The sequence below is a fragment of the Pecten maximus genome, chromosome 3 (genome assembly GCF_902652985.1).
Source record: "Pecten maximus chromosome 3, xPecMax1.1, whole genome shotgun sequence".
In the NCBI taxonomy this organism is placed as follows: Eukaryota; Metazoa; Mollusca; class Bivalvia; order Pectinida; family Pectinidae; genus Pecten; species Pecten maximus.
Window position 1 is genome coordinate 43,648,880 of NC_047017.1, and position 17,047 is coordinate 43,665,926.

At 40.5% G+C, this 17,047-nt stretch overlaps 1 protein-coding gene across 1 annotated transcript in view; it reads right to left on the reverse strand.

The window, feature by feature from the left end:
* Positions 1–17,047, reverse strand: part of LOC117324298 (interferon alpha-inducible protein 27-like protein 2A) — a 64,133-nt gene that overhangs the window by 14,515 nt on the left and 32,571 nt on the right. The window lies entirely within an intron of this gene.

Genomic DNA, 17,047 nt, shown 5'->3' on the forward strand with positions numbered 1-17,047 from the left:
GAATGAGTTCCAATACAAATCCAACAAATAATAGTCAAAAATGTGATTTCCCTATATAAACTATAGTAAAGTTTACCCCCTCCCCAGGGGCAAACGTGAGACCCCAAGGGTCATGAAATTCACAATTTAAGTAAAACACCATGAAACCCTTCCTTCTATGAAAAGTATTTGATTCTATGTTATATAGGTATTGAGAAGAAGATTTTTGAAATTTCAGTCAATTTGACCCTTTTTTAGCCCCGCCCCTCAGCCCCTGGGGTCAATCAGGGCCAACATGTGCATTTCATCAAACTGTTATCCCATGCTGATAATGTTGACCAGGTTAGAATGAGTTCCAATACAAATACAACAAATAATGGTCAAAAATGTGATTTCCCTATATAAACTATTGTAAAGTTTACCCCCTCCCCAGGGGCAAACGTGAGACCCCAGGGTCATGAAATTCACAATTTTGGTTAAGCACCAAAAGACCATTCCATCTATGGAGATTTTTTTATTCTACGAAATATGAGAGTAGAGAAGATTTTTGAAATTTCAGTCAATTTGACCCTTTTAAGCCCCGCCCATCAGCCCCTGGGGGTCAGTCAGGGCCAATATATGCATACCATCAAACTGTTTTCCAATGCTGATAATGTTGACCAGGTTAGAATGAGTTATAATACAAATCCGACAAATAATAGTCAACAAGGGCCCAATGGGCCCAAATCGCTCACCTGCAATGCAGTGATCTTTTCATATATGGATCCTGCAGTTATTTGAAAGCATGCTACAGGACCAATATAATGTCTCTCTGCACTTTGGCTTTTCACTAAAAGTCATTTAAAGATTTAAGCATACTTGATCGACGTGACCTTGAATGAAGGTCAAGGTCATTCATTTGAACAAACTTGGTAGCCCTTCACCCCAGCATGCTACAGACCCAATATCAACTCCCTGGGACTCTTGGTTATTGAGAAGAAGTTGTTTAAAGATTTTAGCCTTTTTGACTCCTGTGACCTTGAATGAAGGTCAAGGTCATTCATTTGAACAAACTTGGTAGCCCTTTACCCCAGCATGCTACAGACCCAATATCAACTCTCTGGGACTCTTGGTTATTGAGAAGAAGTCGTTTAAAGATTTTAGCCTTTTTGACTCCTGTGACCTTGAATGAAAGTCAAGGTCATTCATTTGAACAAACTTGGTAGCCCTTCACGCCAGCATGCTACAGGCCAAATATTAGGTCTCTGGGACTCTTGGTTATTGAGAAGAAGTCGTTTAAAGATTTTAGCCTTTTTGACTCCTGTGACCTTGAATGAAAGTCAAGGTCATTCATTTGAACAAACTTGGTAGCTCTTTACCCCAGCATGCTACAGGCCAAATATTAGGTCTCTGGGACTGTTGGTTATCGAGAAGAAGTCGTTTAAAGATTTTAGCCTTTTTGGCCCCTGTGACCTTGAATGAAAGTCGCTACAGGCCAAATATTAGGCCTCTGGGACTCTTGGTTATTGAGAAGAAGTCGTTTAAAGATTTTAGCCTTTTTGACTCCTGTGACCTTGAATGACGGTCAAGGTCATTCATTTGAACAAACTTGGTAGCCCTTCACCCCAGCATGCTACAGACCCAATATCAACTCCCTGGGACTCTTGGTTATTGAGAAGAAGTCGTTTAAAGATTTTAGCCTTTTTGACCCCTGTGACCTTGAATGAAAGTCAAGGTCATTCATTTGAACAAACTTGGTAGCCCTTCACCAGAGCATGCTACAGACCCAATATCAACTCCCTGGGACTCTTGGTTATTGAGAAGAAGTCGTTTAAAGATTTTAGCCTTTTTGACTCCTGTGACCTTGAATGAAAGTCAAGGTCATTCATTTGAACAAACTTGGTAGCCCTTCACCCCAGCATGCTACAGACCCAATATCAAGTCCCTGGGACTCTTGGTTATTGAGAAGAAGTCGTTTAAAGATTTAAGCCTTTTTGACTCCTGTGACCTTGAATGAAGGTCAAGGTCATTCATTTGAACAAACTTGGTAGCCCTTCACCCCAGCATGCTACAGACCCAATATCAAGTCCCTGGGTCTTTTGGCTATTCAGAAGAAGTCGTCTAATTTTTTTTTAGCCTTTTTGACTCCTGTGACCTTGAATGAAAGTCAAGGTCATTCATTTGAACAAACTTGGTAGCCCTTTACCCCAGCATGCTACAGACCCAATATCAACTCCCTGGGACTGTTGGTTGTTGAGAAGAAGTCGTTTGAAGATTTTAGCCTTTTTGACTCCTGTGACCTTGAATGAAGGTCAAGGTCATTCATTTGAACAAACTTGGTAGCCCTTCACCCCAGCATGCTACAGGCCCAATATTAGGTCTCTAGGCCTTTTGGTTATTGAGAAGAAGTTGCTTGAATGGAAAGTTGACGCCGGACGGACGGCCGGACGGCCGGACGGACGACGGACGGACGACGGACGCCGCGCCATGGCATAAGCTCACTTGCCCTTCGGGCAGGTGAGCTAAAAATGTGATTTCGCTATATAAACTATTGTAAAGTTTACCCCCTCCCCAGGGACAAACGTGAGACCCCAGGGTCATGAAATTCACAATTTTGGTAAAGCACCATAAGACCCTTCCATCTATGGAGAGTTTTTGATTCTACCAAATATGAGAGTAGAGAAGATTTTTAAAATTTCAGTCAATTTGACCCTTTTTAGCCCCGCCCCTCAGCCCCTGGGGGTCAATCAGGGCCAACATGTGCATTTTATCAAACTGTTATCCCATGCTGATAATGTTTACCAGGTTAGAATGAGTTCCAATGCAAAAACAACAAATAATGATCAAAAATGTGATTTCCCTATATAAACTATTGTAAAGTTTACCCCCTCCCCAGGGGCAAACGCGAGACCCCAGGGTCATGAAATTCACAATTTTGGTTAAGCACCAAAAGACCCTTCCGTCTATGGAGATTTTTTGATTCTACCAAATATGAGAGTAGAGAAGATTTTTGAAATTTCAGTCAATTTGACCCTTTTTAGCCCCGCCCCTCAGCCCCTGGGGGTCAATCAGGGCCAATATGTGCATTTCATCAAACTGTTATCCCATTGCTGATAATGTTGACCAGGTTAGAATGAGTTCCAATACAAATCAAACAAGAGGCCCAATGGGCCTGTATCGCTCACCTGGCTCTACAGCAAATTTGCAGTTGATTGAGGTCATTTCTACAGATGCTGATAACCAATTTATTCAAATATCAGAGTAAGCTTGGTTTATTCATGTCAATAAATATTCTAGTCCTTCATTCCAGCATACTATTGGCCTAATATCAGGTCTTGGTGACTCTTGGCTATGGCAAGATTTAAAAATATTTCACCCCTGTGACCTTGAATGTAGGCCAATGTCATTCAGTTGAACAAACTTGGTAGCCCTACACCCAAGCATGCTACAGACAGGCCCAACCTGAGCCTCTTGGTGTTTGAGAATAAGTCTTTTGAAGATTATAGCCTATTTGACCCATGCGACCTTGAATGAAGGTCAAGGTCATTTATTTGAACAAACTTTGTAGCCCTTCACCCCAGCATGCTACAGGCCCAATATCAAGTCCCTGGGCCTCTTGGTTATTGAGAAGAAGTCGTTTGAAGATTATAGCCTATTTGACCCATGTGACCTTGAATGTAGGTCAAGGTCATTTATTTGAACAAACTTTGTAGCCCTTCACCCCAGCATGCTACAGGCTCAATATCAAGTCCCTGGGCCTCTTGGTTATTGAGAAGAAGTCGTTTGAAGATTATAGCCTATTTGACCCATGCGACCTTGAATGAAGGTCAAGGTCATTTATTTGAACATAATTTGTAGCCCTTCACCCCAGCATGTTACAGGCCCAATATCAAGTCCCTGGGCCTCTTGGTTATAGAGAAGAAGTCGTTTGAAGATTATAGCCTATTTGACCCATGTGACCTTGAATGAAGGTCAAGGTCATTTATTTGAACAAACTTTGTAGCCCTTCACCCCAGCATGCTACAGGCCTAATATCAAGTCCCTGGGCCTCTTGGTTATTGAGAAGAAGTCGTTTGAAGATTATAGCCTATTTGACCCATGTGACCTTGAATGTAGGTCAAGGTCATTTATTTGAACAAACTTTGTAGCCCTTCACCCCAGCATGTTACAGGCCCAATATCAAGTCCCTGGGCCTCTTGGTTATAGAGAAGAAGTCGTTTGAAGATTATAGCCTATTTGACCCATGTGACCTTGAATGAAGGTCAAGGTCATTTATTTGAACAAACTTTGTAGCCCTTCACCCCAGCATGCTACAGGCCCAATATCAAGTCCCTGGGCCTCTTGGTTATTGAAAAGAAGTCGTTCGAAGATTACAGCCTATTTGACCCTTGTGACCTTGAATGAAGGTCAAGGTCATTTATTTGAACAAACTGTGTAGCCCTTCACCCCAGCATGTTACAGGCCCAATATCAAGTCCCTGGGCCTCTTGGTTATTGAGAAGAAGTCGTTTGAAGATTATAGCCTATTTGACCCATGTGACCTTGAATGATTAAGCACCAAAAGACCCTTCCGTCTATGGAGATTTTTTTATTCTACCAAATATGAGAGTAGAGAAGATTTTTGAAATTTCAGTCAATTTGACCCTTTTAAGCCCCGCCCATCAGCCCCTGGGGGTCAGTCAGGGCCAATATATGCATACCATCAAACTGTTTTCCCATGCTGATAATGTTGACCAGGTTAGAATGAGTTATAATACAAATCCAACAAATAATAGTCAAAAATGTGATTTCCCTATATAAACTATTGTAAAGTTTACCCCCTCGGTCATGAAATTCACAATTTTGGTAAAGCACCATAAGACCCTTCCATCTATGGAGAGTTTTTGATTCTACCAAATATGAGAGTAGAGAAGATTTTTGAAATTTCAGTCAATTTGACCCTTTTTAGCCCCGCCCATCAGCCCCTGGGGGTCAGTCAGGGCAAATATATGCATACCATCAAACTGTTTTCCCATGCTGATAATGTTGACCAGGTTAGAATGAGTTATAATACAAATCCAACAAATAATAGTCAAAAATGTGATTTCCCTATATAAACTATTGTAAAGTTTACCCCCTCGGTCATGAAATTCACAATTTTGGTAAAGCACCATAAGACCCTTCCATCTATGGAGAGTTTTTGATTCTACCAAATATGAGAGTAGAGAAGAAGATTTTTGAAATTTCAGTCAATTTGACCCTTTTTAGCCCCGCCCATCAGCCCCTGGGGGTCAGTCAGGGCCACCATATGCATACCATCAAACTGTTATCCCATGCTGATAATGTTGATCAGGTTAGAATGAGTTCCAATACAAATCCAACAAATAATAGTCAAAAATGTGATTTCCCTATATAAACTATAGTAAAGTTTACCCCCTCCCCAGGGGCAAACGTGAGACCCCAAGGGTCATGAAATTCACAATTTAAGTAAAACACCATGAAACCCTTCCTTCTATGAAAAGTATTTGATTCTATCTTATATAGGTATTGAGAAGAAGATTTTTGAAATTTCAGTCAATTTGACCCTTTTTAGCCCCGCCCCTCAGCCCCTGGGGGTCAGTCAGGGCCACCATATACATACCATCAAACTGTTATCCCATGCTGATAATGTTGACCAGGTTAGAATGAGTTCCAATACAAATACAACAAATAATGGTCAAAAATGTGATTTCCCTATATAAACTATTGTAAAGTTTACCCCCTCCCCAGGGGCAAACGTGAGCCCCCAGGGTCATGAAATTCACAATTTTGGTTAAGCACCAAAAGACCCTTCCGTCTATGGAGATTTTTTTATTCTACCAAATATGAGAGTAGAGAAGATTTTTGAAATTTCAGTCAATTTGACCCTTTTTAGCTCCGCCCCTCAGCCCCTGGGGGTCAGTCAGGGCCAATATATGCATACCATCAAACTGTTTTCCCATGCTGATAATGTTGACCAGGTTAGAATGAGTTCTAATACAAATCCAACAAATAATAGTCAAAAATGTGATTTCCCTATATAAACTATAGTAAGTTTACCCCCTCCCCAGGGGCAAACGTGAGACCCCAAGGGTCGTGAAATTCACAATTTAAGTAAAACACCATGAAACCCTTCCTTCTATGAAAAGTATTTGATTCTATCTGATATAGGTATTGAGAAGAAGATTTTTGAAATTTCAGTCAATTTGACCCATTTTAGCCCCGCCCCTCAGCCCCTGGGGGACAGTCAGGGCCACCATATACATACCATCAAACTGTTATCCCATGCTGATAATGTTGACCAGGTTAGAATGAGTTCCAATACAAATACAACAAATAATGGTCAAAAATGTGATTTCCCTATATAAACTATTGTAAAGTTTACCCCCTCCCCAGGGGCAAACGTGAGCCCCCAGGGTCATGAAATTCACAATTTTGGTTAAGCACCAAAAGACCCTTCCGTCTATGGAGATTTTTTTATTCTACCAAATATGAGAGTAGAGAAGATTTTTGAAATTTCAGTCAATTTGACCCTTTTAAGCCCCGCCCATCAGCCCCTGGGGGTCAGTCAGGGCAAATATATGCATACCATCAAACTGTTTTCCCATGCTGATAATGTTGACCAGGTTAGAATGAGTTATAATACAAATCCAACAAATAACAGTCAAAAATATGATTTCCCTATATAAACTATTGTAAAGTTTACCCCCTCGGTCATGAAATTCACAATTTTGGTAAAGCACCATAAGACCCTTCCATCTATGGAGAGTTTTTGATTCTACCAAATATGAGAGTAGAGAAGAAGATTTTTGAAATTTCAGTCAATTTGACCCTTTTTAGCCCCGCCCATCAGCCCCTGGGGGTCAGTCAGGGCCACCATATGCATACCATCAAACTGTTATCCCATGCTGATAATGTTGATCAGGTTAGAATGAGTTCCAATACAAATCCAACAAATAATAGTCAAAAATGTGATTTCCCTATATAAACTATAGTAAAGTTTACCCCCTCCCCAGGGACAAACGTGAGACCCCAAGGGTCATGAAATTCACAATTTAAGTAAAACACCATGAAACCCTTCCTTCTATGAAAAGTATTTGATTCTATCTGATATAGGTATTGAGAAGAAGATTTTTGAAATTTCAGTCAATTTGACCCTTTTTAGCCCCGCCCCTCAGCCCCTGGGGGTCAGTCAGGGCCACCATATACATACCATCAAACTGTTATCCCATGCTGATAATGTTGACCAGGTTAGAATGAGTTCCAATACAAATACAACAAATAATGGTCAAAAATGTGATTTCCCTATATAAACTATTGTAAAGTTTACCCCCTCCCCAGGGGCAAACGTGAGCCCCCAGGGTCATGAAATTCACAATTTTGGTTAAGCACCAAAAGACCCTTCCGTCTATGGAGATTTTTTTATTCTACCAAATATGAGAGTAGAGAAGATTTTTGAAATTTCAGTCAATTTGACCCTTTTAAGCCCCGCCCATCAGCCCCTGGGGGTCAGTCAGGGCCAATATATGCATACCATCAAACTGTTTTCCCATGCTGATAATGTTGACCAGGTTAGAATGAGTTCTAATACAAATCCAACAAATAATAGTCAAAAATGTGATTTCCCTATATAAACTATAGTAAAGTTTACCCCCTCCCCAGGGGCAAACGTGAGACCCCAAGGGTCGTGAAATTCACAATTTAAGTAAAACACCATGAAACCCTTCCTTCTATGAAAAGTATTTGATTCTATCTGATATAGGTATTGAGAAGAAGATTTTTGAAATTTCAGTCAATTTGACCCATTTTAGCCCCGCCCCTCAGCCCCTGGGGGACAGTCAGGGCCACCATATACATACCATCAAACTGTTATCCCATGCTGATAATGTTGACCAGGTTAGAATGAGTTCCAATACAAATACAACAAACAAGGGCCCAATGGGCCCAAATCGCTCACCTGCAATGCAGTGATCTTTTCATATATGGATCCTGCAGTTATTTGAAAGCATGCTTCAAGATTTTAGCCTTTTTGACTCCTGTGACCTTGAATGAAGGTCAAGGTCATTCATTTCAACAAACTTGGTAGCCCTTTACCCCAGCATGCTACAGACTTAATATCAACTCCCTGGGACTCTTGGTTATTGAGAAGAAGTCGTTTAAAGATTTTAGCCTTTTTGACTCCTGTGACCTTGAATGAAGATCAAGGTCATTCATTTGAACAAACTTGGTAGCCCTTTACCCCAGCATGCTACAGGCCAAATATTAGGTCTCTGGGACTGTTGGTTATTGAGAAGAAGTCGTTTAAAGATTTTAGCCTTTTTGACTCCTGTGACCTTGAATGAAGGTCAAGGTCATTCATTTGAACAAATTTGGTAGCCCTTTACCGCAGCATGCTACAAACCCAATATCAACTCCCTGGGACTCTTGGTTATTGAGAAGAAGTCGTTTAAAGATTTTAGCCTGTTTGGTCCCTGTGACATTGAATGAAGGTCAAAGTCATTCATTTGAACAAACTAGGTAGCCCTTCACCCCAGCATGCTATAGACCCAATATCAACTCCCTGGGACTGTTGGTTATTGAGAAGAAGTCGTTTAAAGATTTTAGCCTTTTTGACTCCTGTGACCTTGAATAAAGATCAAGGTCATTCATTTGAACAAACTTGGTAGCCCTTTACCCCAGCATGCTACAGACCCAATATCAACTCCCTGGGACTGTTGGTTATTGAGAAGAAGTCGTTTAAAGATTTCAGCCTTTTTGACTCCTGTGACCTTGAATGAAGATCAAGGTCATTCATTTGAACAAACTTGGGAGCCCTTCACCCCAGCATGCTACAGGCCAAATATTAGGTCTCTGGGACTCTTGTTATTGAGAAGAAGTTGTTTAAAGATTTTAGCCTTTTTGACTCCTGTGACCTTGAATGAAGGTCAAGGTCATTCATTTCAACAAACTTGGTAGCCCTTTACCCCAGCATGCTACAGACCCAATATCAACTCCCTGGGCCTCTTGGTTATTGAGAAGAAGTCATTTAAAGATTTTAGCCTTTTTGACTCCTGTGACCTTGAATGAAGGTCAAGGCCATTCATTTGAACAAACTTGGGAGCCCTTGACCCTAGCATGCTGCAGGCCAAATATTAGGTCTCTGGATCTGTTGGTTATTGAGAAGAAGTTGTTTAAAGATTTTAGCCTTTTTGACTCCTGTGACCTTGAATGAAGGTCAAGGTCATTCATTTGAACAAACTTGGTAGCCCTTCACCCCAGCATGCTACAGGCCAAATATCAACTCCCTGGGCCTCTTGGTTATTGAGAAGAAGTCGTTCAAAGATTTTAGCCTTTTTGACTCCTGTGACCTTGAATGAAGGTCAAGGTCATTCATTTGAACAAACTTGGGAGCCCTTCACCCTAGCATGCTGCAGGCCAAATATTAGGTCTCTGGATCTGTTGGTTATTGAGAAGAAGTCGTTTAAAGATTTTAGCCTTTTTGACTCCTGTGACCTTGAATGAAGGTCAAGGTCATTCATTTGAACAAACTTGGTAGCCCTTCACCCCAGCATGCTACAGACCCAATATCAAGTCCCTGGGTCTTTTGGCTATTTAGAAGTAGTCGTTTAATTTTTTTTTAGCATATTTGACCCCTGTGACCTTGAATGAAAGTTAAGGTCATTCATTTGAACAAACTTGGTAGCCCTTCACCCCAGCATGCTACAGACCTAATATCAACTCCCTGGGACTCTTGGTTATTGAGAAGAAGTTGTTTAAAGATTTTAGCCTTTTTGACCCCTGTGACCTTGAATGAAGGTCAACGTTATTCATTTGAACAAACTTGGTAGCCCTTCACCCCAGCATGCTACAGGCCCAATATTAGGTCTCTGGAACTTTTGGTTATTGAGAAGAAGTTGCTTGAATGGAAAAGTTGACGCCGGACGGACGGCCGGACGGCCGGACGGACGACGGACGCCGCGCCACGGCATAAGCTCACTTGCCCTTCGGGCAGGTGAGCTAATAATGGTCAAAAATGTGATTTCCCTATATAAATTATTGTAAAGTTTACCCCCTCCCCAGGGGCAAACGTGAGCCCCCAGGGTCATGAAATTCACAATTTTGGTTAAGCACCAAAAGACCCTTCCGTCTATGGAGATTTTTTTATTCTACCAAATATGAGAGTAGAGAAGATTTTTGAAATTTCAGTCAATTTGACCCTTTTAAGCCCCGCCCATCAGCCCCTGGGGGTCAGTCAGGGCAAATATATGCATACCATCAAACTGTTTTCCCATGCTGATAATGTTGACCAGGTTAGAATGAGTTATAATACAAATCCAACAAATAACAGTCAAAAATATGATTTCCCTATATAAACTATTGTAAAGTTTACCCCCTCGGTCATGAAATTCACAATTTTGGTAAAGCACCATAAGACCCTTCCATCTATGGAGAGTTTTTGATTCTACCAAATATGAGAGTAGAGAAGAAGATTTTTGAAATTTCAGTCAATTTGACCCTTTTTAGCCCCGCCCATCAGCCCCTGGGGGTCAGTCAGGGCCACCATATGCATACCATCAAACTGTTATCCCATGCTGATAATGTTGATCAGGTTAGAATGAGTTCCAATACAAATCCAACAAATAATAGTCAAAAATGTGATTTCCCTATATAAACTATAGTAAAGTTTACCCCCTCCCCAGGGACAAACGTGAGACCCCAAGGGTCATGAAATTCACAATTTAAGTAAAACACCATGAAACCCTTCCTTCTATGAAAAGTATTTGATTCTATCTGATATAGGTATTGAGAAGAAGATTTTTGAAATTTCAGTCAATTTGACCCTTTTTAGCCCCGCCCCTCAGCCCCTGGGGGTCAGTCAGGGCCACCATATACATACCATCAAACTGTTATCCCATGCTGATAATGTTGACCAGGTTAGAATGAGTTCCAATACAAATACAACAAATAATGGTCAAAAATGTGATTTCCCTATATAAACTATTGTAAAGTTTACCCCCTCCCCAGGGGCAAACGTGAGCCCCCAGGGTCATGAAATTCACAATTTTGGTTAAGCACCAAAAGACCCTTCCGTCTATGGAGATTTTTTTATTCTACCAAATATGAGAGTAGAGAAGATTTTTGAAATTTCAGTCAATTTGACCCTTTTAAGCCCCGCCCATCAGCCCCTGGGGGTCAGTCAGGGCCAATATATGCATACCATCAAACTGTTTTCCCATGCTGATAATGTTGACCAGGTTAGAATGAGTTCTAATACAAATCCAACAAATAATAGTCAAAAATGTGATTTCCCTATATAAACTATAGTAAAGTTTACCCCCTCCCCAGGGGCAAACGTGAGACCCCAAGGGTCGTGAAATTCACAATTTAAGTAAAACACCATGAAACCCTTCCTTCTATGAAAAGTATTTGATTCTATCTGATATAGGTATTGAGAAGAAGATTTTTGAAATTTCAGTCAATTTGACCCATTTTAGCCCCGCCCCTCAGCCCCTGGGGGTCAGTCAGGGCCACCATATACATACCATCAAACTGTTATCCCATGCTGATAATGTTGACCAGGTTAGAATGAGTTCCAATACAAATACAACAAATAATGGTCAAAAATGTGATTTCCCTATATAAACTATTGTAAAGTTTACCCCCTCCCCAGGGGCAAACGTGAGCCCCCAGGGTCATGAAATTCACAATTTTGGTTAAGCACCATAAGACCCTTCCATCTATGGAGAGTTTTTGATTCTACCAAATATGAGAGTAGAGAAGAAGATTTTTGAAATTTCAGTCAATTTGACCCTTTTTAGCCCCGCCCATCAGCCCCTGGGGGTCAGTCAGGGCCACCATATGCATACCATCAAACTGTTATCCCATGCTGATAATGTTGATCAGGTTAGAATGAGTTCCAATACAAATCCAACAAATAATAGTCAAAAATGTGATTTCCCTATATAAACTATAGTAAAGTTTACCCCCTCCCCAGGGACAAACGTGAGACCCCAAGGGTCATGAAATTCACAATTTAAGTAAAACACCATGAAACCCTTCCTTCTATGAAAAGTATTTGATTCTATCTGATATAGGTATTGAGAAGAAGATTTTTGAAATTTCAGTCAATTTGACCCTTTTTAGCCCCGCCCCTCAGCCCCTGGGGGTCAGTCAGGGCCACCATATACATACCATCAAACTGTTATCCCATGCTGATAATGTTGACCAGGTTAGAATGAGTTCCAATACAAATACAACAAATAATGGTCAAAAATGTGATTTCCCTATATAAACTATTGTAAAGTTTACCCCCTCCCCAGGGGCAAACGTGAGCCCCCAGGGTCATGAAATTCACAATTTTGGTTAAGCACCAAAAGACCCTTCCGTCTATGGAGATTTTTTTATTCTACCAAATATGAGAGTAGAGAAGATTTTTGAAATTTCAGTCAATTTGACCCTTTTAAGCCCCGCCCATCAGCCCCTGGGGGTCAGTCAGGGCCAATATATGCATACCATCAAACTGTTTTCCCATGCTGATAATGTTGACCAGGTTAGAATGAGTTCTAATACAAATCCAACAAATAATAGTCAAAAATGTGATTTCCCTATATAAACTATAGTAAAGTTTACCCCCTCCCCAGGGGCAAACGTGAGACCCCAAGGGTCGTGAAATTCACAATTTAAGTAAAACACCATGAAACCCTTCCTTCTATGAAAAGTATTTGATTCTATCTGATATAGGTATTGAGAAGAAGATTTTTGAAATTTTAGTCAATTTGACCCATTTTAGCCCCGCCCCTCAGCCCCTGGGGGTCAGTCAGGGCCACCATATACATACCATCAAACTGTTATCCCATGCTGATAATGTTGACCAGGTTAGAATGAGTTCCAATACAAATACAACAAATAATGGTCAAAAATGTGATTTCCCTATATAAACTATTGTAAAGTTTACCCCCTCCCCAGGGGCAAACGTGAGCCCCCAGGGTCATGAAATTCACAATTTTGGTTAAGCACCAAAAGACCCTTCCGTCTATGGAGATTTTTTTATTCTACCAAATATGAGAGTAGAGAAGATTTTTGAAATTTCAGTCAATTTGACCCTTTTAAGCCCCGCCCATCAGCCCCTGGGGGTCAGTCAGGGCAAATATATGCATACCATCAAACTGTTTTCCCATGCTGATAATGTTGACCAGGTTAGAATGAGTTATAATACAAATCCAACAAATAATAGTCAAAAATGTGATTTCCCTATATAAACTATTGTAAAGTTTACCCCCTCGGTCATGAAATTCACAATTTTGGTAAAGCACCATAAGACCCTTCCATCTATGGAGAGTTTTTGATTCTACCAAATATGAGAGTAGAGAAGAAGATTTTTGAAATTTCAGTCAATTTGACCCTTTTTAGCCCCGCCCATCAGCCCCTGGGGGTCAGTCAGGGCCACCATATGCATACCATCAAACTGTTATCCCATGCTGATAATGTTGATCAGGTTAGAATGAGTTCCAATACAAATCCAACAAATAATAGTCAAAAATGTGATTTCCCTATATAAACTATAGTAAAGTTTACCCCCTCCCCAGGGACAAACGTGAGACCCCAAGGGTCATGAAATTCACAATTTAAGTAAAACACCATGAAACCCTTCCTTCTATGAAAAGTATTTGATTCTATCTGATATAGGTATTGAGAAGAAGATTTTTGAAATTTCAGTCAATTTGACCCTTTTTAGCCCCGCCCCTCAGCCCCTGGGGGTCAGTCAGGGCCACCATATACATACCATCAAACTGTTATCCCATGCTGATAATGTTGACCAGGTTAGAATGAGTTCCAATACAAATACAACAAATAATGGTCAAAAATGTGATTTCCCTATATAAACTATTGTAAAGTTTACCCCCTCCCCAGGGGCAAACGTGAGCCCCCAGGGTCATGAAATTCACAATTTTGGTTAAGCACCAAAAGACCCTTCCGTCTATGGAGATTTTTTTATTCTACCAAATATGAGAGTAGAGAAGATTTTTGAAATTTCAGTCAATTTGACCCTTTTAAGCCCCGCCCATCAGCCCCTGGGGGTCAGTCAGGGCCAATATATGCATACCATCAAACTGTTTTCCCATGCTGATAATGTTGACCAGGTTAGAATGAGTTCTGATACAAATCCAACAAATAATAGTCAAAAATGTGATTTCCCTATATAAACTATAGTAAAGTTTACCCCCTCCCCAGGGGCAAACGTGAGACCCCAAGGGTCGTGAAATTCACAATTTAAGTAAAACACCATGAAACCCTTCCTTCTATGAAAAGTATTTGATTCTATCTGATATAGGTATTGAGAAGAAGATTTTTGAAATTTCAGTCAATTTGACCCATTTTAGCCCCGCCCCTCAGCCCCTGGGGGTCAGTCAGGGCCACCATATACATACCATCAAACTGTTATCCCATGCTGATAATGTTGACCAGGTTAGAATGAGTTCCAATACAAATACAACAAATAATGGTCAAAAATGTGATTTCCCTATATAAACTATTGTAAAGTTTACCCCCTCCCCAGGGGCAAACGTGAGCCCCCAGGGTCATGAAATTCACAATTTTGGTTAAGCACCAAAAGACCCTTCCGTCTATGGAGATTTTTTTATTCTACCAAATATGAGAGTAGAGAAGATTTTTGAAATTTCAGTCAATTTGACCCTTTTAAGCCCCGCCCATCAGCCCCTGGGGGTCAGTCAGGGCCAATATATGCATACCATCAAACTGTTTTCCCATGCTGATAATGTTGACCAGGTTAGAATGAGTTATAATACAAATCCAACAAATAATAGTCAAAAATGTGATTTCCCTATATAAACTATTGTAAAGTTTACCCCCTCGGTCATGAAATTCACAATTTTGGTAAAGCACCATAAGACCCTTCCATCTATGGAGAGTTTTTGATTCTACCAAATATGAGAGTAGAGAAGATTTTTGAAATTTCAGTCAATTTGACCCTTTTTAGCCCCGCCCATCAGCCCCTGGGGGTCAGTCAGGGCAAATATATGCATACCATCAAACTGTTTTCCCATGCTGATAATGTTGACCAGGTTAGAATGAGTTCTAATACAAATCCAACAAATAATAGTCAAAAATGTGATTTCCCTATATAAACTATTGTAAAGTTTACCCCCTCCCCAGGGACAAACGTGAAACCCCAGGGTCATGAAATTCACAATTTTGGTAAAGCACCATAAGACCCTTCCATCTATGGAGAGTTTTTGATTCTACCAAATATGAGAGTAGAGAATAAGATTTTTGAAATTTCAGTCAATTTGACCCTTTTTAGCCCCGCCCATCAGCCCCTGGGGGTCAGTCAGGGCCACCATATGCATACCATCAAACTGTTATCCCATGCTGATAATGTTGATCAGGTTAGAATGAGTTCCAATACAAATCCAACAAATAATAGTCAAAAATGTGATTTCCCTATATAAACTATAGTAAAGTTTACCCCCTCCCCAGGGGCAAACGTGAGACCCCAAGGTTCATGAAATTCACAATTTAAGTAAAACACCATGAAACCCTTCCTTCTATGAAAAGTATTTGATTCTATCTGATATAGGTATTGAGAAGAAGATTTTTGAAATTTCAGTCAATATGACCCTTTTTAGCCCCGCCCCTCAGCCCCTGGGGGTCAGTCAGGGCCACCATATACATACCATCAAACTGTTATCCCATGCTGATAATGTTGACCAGGTTAGAATGAGTTCCAATACAAATCCAACAAATAATAGTCAAAAATGTGATTTCCCTATATAAACTATAGTAAAGTTTACCCCCTCCCCAGGGGCAAACGTGAGACCCCAAGGGTCATGAAATTCACAATTTAAGTAAAACACCATGAAACCCTTCCTTCTATGAAAAGTATTTGATTCTATGTTATATAGGTATTGAGAAGAAGATTTTTGAAATTTCAGTCAATTTGACCCTTTTTTAGCCCCGCCCCTCAGCCCCTGGGGTCAATCAGGGCCAACATCTGCATTTCATCAAACTGTTATCCCATGCTGATAATGTTGACCAGGTTAGAATGAGTTCCAATACAAATCCAACAAATAATGGTCAAAAATGTGATTTCCCTATATAAACTATTGTAAAGTTTACCCCCTCCCCAGGGACAAACGTGAGACCCCAGGGTCATGAAATTCACAATTTTGGTAAAGCACCATCAGACCCTTCCATCTATGGAGAGTTTTTGATTCTACCAAATATGAGAGTAGATCTCGAAGAAGATTTTTGAAATTTCAGTCAATTTGACCCTTTTTAGCCCCGCCCATCAGCCCCTGGGGGTCAGTCAGGGCCAACATATGCATACCATCAAACTGTTATCCCATGCTGATAATGTTGACCAGGTTAGAATGAGTTCCAATACAAATCCAACAAATAATAGTCAAAAATGTGATTTCCCTATATAAACTATAGTAAAGTTTACCCCCTCCCCAGGGGCAAATGTGAGACCCAGGGTCATGCAATTCACAATTTTGGTAAAGCACCACAAGACCCTTCCATCTATGAAGAGTGTTTGACTCCACCATATCTGAGAGTAGAGAAGAAGATTTTTGAAGTTTTAGTCAATTAGACCCATTTTGGCCCCGCCCCTCAGTCCCCTGGAGGATGGGGACCATATAATTCACAATTTTGGTTGACCTTCAGCCATTAGAAACTTTCTGCCAAATTTCATTGAATTTGGTTAAGTGGTTTTGGAGAAGAAGTCGAAAATGTAAATAGTTTACGGATGCATGACGCACGACGACGGACAAAAGGCAATTAGAATAGGTCACTTGAGACTTCGTCTCAGGTGACCTAAAAAGTCATTATTGTGAAATTAGAATATGTCATTAAGAAAGAAATATATTGTACCGCCCTAATTAATGATATTTTCTTTTTTTGTCCAATTCGGCTTCCGTAAATAACTGCGGATATTATTATACTGAAATATATCGCCAGATATACAGTAATAATAGCAAGAGTAAGAATATATCAGATTCTTAGAAGGAATCATTTTACGCAACATCAGGATCATATATGTAACATTGTTCATGGATGGTGGGCCAGTCCAGGACGCTTTCATACCGATTTCT